We start from the raw sequence: 5,894 nt of genomic DNA on the forward strand, positions 1-5,894 counted from the left end.
TGAAAGGTATGAAAATAGTTACGCCAATTGTTGCATTGATTTATAACATTTTCATCTAGACTTTTCATAAAAAAGATATTCAAGGCAGCCAGTGATACGTATAAATAAGTTAAATGAGAGTCAAACCAAAGGCTACAACAACAATTCAAAAGCAGTATAAATACAGTAGCAGTTAAAATCCATTTAAAAAGATGGCACTTAACTGCCTGCTGAAAGGTAAGCTGTCCTGGGGACCTTTGGCAGATACATCTGTTTATTTAAATTGTTGATACTTCCAGCAAACGTTTCTCCTTGAAGTCAAAGTCATGGAGGAAGCTGTTGAGGACAAACTTTGGTTAGATTTGGAGCAGGACACAGGTGCCCTTGTTAAAATGTGGAAGTTGAAATGCAGAGGATGTGGACACTTGTATGTTGGAGAATTTGGCTGCCTTAGTGGTGTTGGACATACAACAAGCAATACATGGTTTTTTCCACAGTGCTCTAAAGACAGCTGAAGTTCCAAATTAAATGGACCATGTATGGGAGTGGGCAGCAGGATACACTTGCCCTGGACCTCAGAGGGCTAAACTGACCAGGGACCAGCTGCTTTTTTGTTTTATAACTTTATTCTAACAAAACTCTTGCCCCAGGCCTAAAACAAGCTCTGCATGGACTTGGACCTTTCTAAACCAAAACCAACATTTTACAGTAATTGAGCCAGTATCCTGGTTCATTCTCAGAATAACGACATCACAGACTTATCCTGTGTTACCACTGTTAACAGCACAGCACAGGAGGGACATGTACGGGAGCAGCTGCCGCATGAGTAAGGTCATTCCGGAAGGGCCTCAAGTAAATCTTTAGCCAGTGAGCATAAATATTTTATATGCCCTACATTTAAGAAAGTTAAAGTGCTTCAGGTCTTTTATAGCCAGACTAGGCAGCTGAGTAATTCTAATCACTATTTTGGGCAAGCCTCATATATGTTCCATTAGAAGTACAAATACGTTCAATTAATGGTCAAATTCTTCTTGCTGCCATGTGGCCAAAGGAGAGTCCTGTGCACTCTATGGCATCTGAATAGATCTAGGAATAGTAAAGCTTTTTGAGGAATGTGGGAAATACCCATGAGGGAAGTGGCATACAGCACTGAGGAAGGCAAGGGAGAGGTCACTGTGACTATCCTACTGACTGAATGAACCCAAGGGGGAAAGGATGTCACACTTCTCTTCACCTTCTCTGTACAGTGGTACCTCGGGTTACAGACGCTTCAGGTTACAGACTCTGCTAACCCAGAAATAGTACCTCGGGTTAAGAACAGTTTCAGGTTAAGAACGGACCTCTGGAACGAATTAAGTTCTTAACCCGAGGTACCACTGTACAAATAGTAAGCATGACTATTATAAAAGTCAATATCTACGGTCTACTAGATATTGTATTTCGTCTTCCACCTTCAGCATGAATTTATATTTGTTCTCATGTCTGTTTTAAACAAGAATATTGTTCTCATCTCTCCCCCCCCCCATATTTATTTCCAGGGATACGTCAGAGCCATATCTTTCCCCATATCTTTTTAAAACACATATTTAACAACAAACTGAAAATCAGCAATATATATTTGACATAAATCTTCCCCTTCCGGTTGCTTTTTGCCTTCCTAAGGACATGCCCTCAGGCTTAGTGGTTTACTATTAATGAAAATGATTAAAATAAACAGGGAAAGATTGAGATTTAAAATAAGCACTCAGATGTGTTGAGTCAAATAAGAGTCTTCTAAAAAGTAGGCTAAAACCCTTTTAGCATGGAAAGATTATGCTCCCTCTGGATTTTGAATGCTTAGCATAACTTGTTACAAGTCAGTCAAATAGACCCGATAACCACAGAGAAGATTTTCTTGTCACCCACATGACAAACCAAGTCTTGGAGTCTGGAGTCTCCATGAATCAACCTCAGTCTTGATGAATCTCCTGAGGACAATCCTGGAGATCTAACGGCCCACTGCTACTGTCTCACACCAATAGATGCTGGTTGTGTCTATGTGCAAGGTGCTCCTGTCTGGCCTTTACTAATCAGTTGAGCCTTTAAGAAAAGGCCACAGCTACTGGGGTTGTTTGTTTGATCCAGTTGTGGGCCAACTCCAAGTGGTTAAATGGTGTGAATCAAGTGGTCTGAGCATGAAGGTGCAGGGAATACAAGAGAGGGAAGAACCACGGAAACCAGTAGATGGAGGAGAAGAGGTGCTATGACAGCCTAAGGACAGACAGAGATGAGCTAGGGGTTTGCTCAGCTAGGGATTCATTCATTCTCCCAATAAATCTGCTTTCCCTTTACAGAAAAAGGGGAATTCTCTAACCTGGTGTAAGGAGGAGTGATAGAGAGGCACTATTGATTGATCTCAAGCCAAAAAGAAGTTCCCTGCATCAGTTTCTGCAGTAAAGAGTGAAGCAGCCATTGCGCCAGGAGAAGGCCTCTCTGTACCATACTCGGCACACACCTTTCCTTTTCTAAATTCAACAAACAAAAATTCAGTCCATGACAGACAGCAGTGGAGGTGAAGTACATTTAGACAGTGGCACAGTAAAAAAAGATAAGGTATTGGTGTGGGTTTAAATGATGAATGGGGCAAGGAAAATGCATTTAAAACTTGGCTTGGCAATGTCAACACAGTTATAGCAAAAGGCACTTTGCCACCTGTGATTTTCAGTTAAATATGAGGGAAGAAAAGCAATGAAAAGTCATACAGAAAGCATAAAAGTTAGAGAACAACGAAAAAGAATGACACGTGTCTCATCAGGTCGTACCGAAAAAGGCTTATCCTTGCAGACAATAGCTGAAGTGGGGCAAATATACCACAGTATTTCCTATCATTTATATTATGGAAGTCAAGGCTGTGCAAACAAATGCTTTCAAGAATATTGTCCAAATCTGAAAGTGCAAAAATATAAATATTTTGGACAGGCAACAGTTAACAGCATAAAGTACATATTTGACCATCAAAATCTCTAGAACATTTGCTGCTTCTGTGACCCTCGTTCACTAGCCAGGAGAATTCAGGATGCCCCGGGATCAAGTCAGAAGGCGTGGTGGCTTTATGAAATTTGTGACTGTCCTGGCATAACTGGGGCACTTGGGGATTATGGAATACCCTTACCACAAAGGAGCATCTGTGGGAACCAGGCAGAAGGCTTTCTCAGTAGTCACACCCACCCTGTGGAACACCCTCCTGTCAGATGTCAAGGAATAAACAACTTTTAGAAGACACCTGAAGGCAGCACTGTATAGGGAAGTTTTATGTTTTTTATGAAGCTGCCCAGAATGGTTTGGGCAACCCAGTCAGATTGGTGGCATATAAATACATTATTATTATTATTATTATTATTATTAGGCACTTTCATTATGTGTTTTCTGTCATATATTGAATATCTCTTTACTCTGGCCTTTGACAGTTAAGGTACAGTGGTACCTTGGGTTAAGTACTTAATTCGTTCTGGAGGTCCGTTCTTAACCTGAAACTTTTCTTAACCTGAGGTACCACTTTAGCTAATGGGGCCTCCTGCTGCTGCCACACCGCTGGAGCACGATTTCTGTTCTCATCCTGAAGCAAAGTTTTTAACCTGAAGCACTCTTTCTGGGTTAGCGGAGTCTGTAACCTGAAGCGTATGTAACCTGAAGCGTATGTAACCTGAGGTACCACTGTATTTTGTTTTGTGCATCTGACCTCTTTTGCTGGATTTACACTGTTTTTTCTGGATTAGGTCAAAGGCCCAACATTATGCCCTCACAGTGGTCAGCGAGGTGACCATGAGAAGCCCAGAAGCAGAACTTGAGTGCTGCCTCCAACAGGAGAAGAAATGTGAGGCAAACAGCAGCTTGGGATATGTGTGTGGGTATGTATTTCAATCAAATAGACTGTGCCATGTGGGATAAACTTTCTCTTTAACTTGTTCAATGGCTTCATCTGATTCTCTCCCACTTTCCCTTCTACATGACTGCTAGTAATTTTTTAAAAAAATACTGTATGGGAAAATCCTGATCATTGCACATCATGATTACTTTAGCCCTGAATGAAACAATAACTTCTTATGCTCCTCCGAAGTTCTCTGCACTGCTTTGTTGCAATGAGGATGGCACATAAGAAACTCCCCAGATGAAATACAGAGAAATCAGCAAAAAAGATAGCAGCATGGGATAGCCTGCAGGAAAAGCAACCTAAAATTGCAGAACTGAGAAAAGTTTCCTCACTCTCAGCAGCTGACCTAATTAAAGGGCAGGCACTGAGGAACGGCACAGGGAAAGCTGCTTGCTTCAGACTCATGTTCAATGGCTTTAGGCGCTGGGGGTTATTTTTAAAGGTTTGAATTCCATGGCACTAGCTTTCTAAGTGACCTGGGCACTTGTGAAATTGAAGGTCTAATATTGGAGCATGAGTAAATCAAAATTCAAGCAGGTGTTATAACTTCCCCTTGCCGATCTGTCAGTGCACTTTAAAACTTGACCTATAATGCCCTTGTTATTCTGGTTCCAGAATACACTTTTGGCAGAGAATGATCATCGTGACTAATTGCTTGAGGATATTAGGGATGTGCATGAGTGAATGTTTGGATGAGAATCTGTCACATTTTCATTCATGATTCAGGCTAGATAAATGTCTTAGGATACTGGTAACCAACCACTATGAGCATCTGCCGCCGCCCTTTAAAAAACTCCAGTTGAGCACCTTAAAATTCATGGCATTTAGAATTACAAGTACTTAAAAGAAGAAGAAAAGGCTATGAAAACTAATCTTGGGCATAAAATTTCAGTTCCAGAGCAAATTCTTGGCCCATGTAAGTTAAAACAAAAAAGAGGAGAAGGGGAAAAATATCTGATCCCAAATGCTCTTCCATCATAAATGTCTTTTAATGTTGGAAGGAATCTATGCCGTTTTTTTTCCAGCCTTTGAATCATAGAGCTCCGGAGAGCTCCAGGCAAGAGAAAATACTGTCAAAAGGGAATTGTCAAAAAGAAAGAGTTATTTAAACTCAGAGTTCTATTCTATTTACTTTTATTTTATATAGCAGATATTAATTATTATTGCATAAATTCCATTCACTGGGCCATTTGCACATGCCTCATGGCAGGTGGGCAAAACCTTTGGCGCGTCAGATGTTGCTGAACTACAGCTTCCTGGAAAGCAGGGCCAATGGTCAGCAATGATGGGAGCTGTAATTGAGTAACATCTGGAGAACCACAGGTTCTCCATCTCAGCCATATGAGGTGGAAGGTGAAGCCATTTTGCTTTACATAGATATGTGGAAGTGAGTTGTGATTAGCTTATAAGGAGGAAACTAATATTATGCTTACAACCTGGCCGACATGCTCTGTTCTTATTTTGTATCAAAATGTCGACAATATGGTTTTTGGGTAGGGGTTTAGTGTCTAAGTCTTACTCCTTCTCATTTAGTGTGTGAGCACTTCTAAATCACACTAAACATGATTAATAACAATACAGATAAAATGTTTAGCATTTTTCAGAATCTAGTGATAACACAACATACAAGTTCCATTATTTGTATTTTCATTTAAAGCCACCAAAGGTGACTTTTTTCTTATCATTTTTTTCTTCCTTTTTTATTCAGTCACTTTCAGCTTGTCCTAAGACTAGCTTGTATGAAGCGAAAGAATTTTAATTGGAATACCATTGCCCCCTACTGTTATGCACATCTTTCTTTGCCTCTCAAGGCGATCTGAATTTCTGGTGTCATTTTATCTTTGACATTTATTTTGCCCCATCACCAATCCTAGATTACCTTGCTATCTTTTTCTACCCTTTTACTGCCTGTTTGAAAAGGAACTGTTATTCTGACACAACAGGTCCCATTAGAATGTTGCCTTCATCCAGTGGAGAAGTAATATGTGTCCTGTCTTGCAGGAGT

The sequence above is a fragment of the Podarcis bocagei genome (assembly GCF_964188305.1).
Source record: "Podarcis bocagei genome assembly, chromosome: 6".
Lineage (NCBI taxonomy): Eukaryota > Metazoa > Chordata > Lepidosauria > Squamata > Lacertidae > Podarcis > Podarcis bocagei.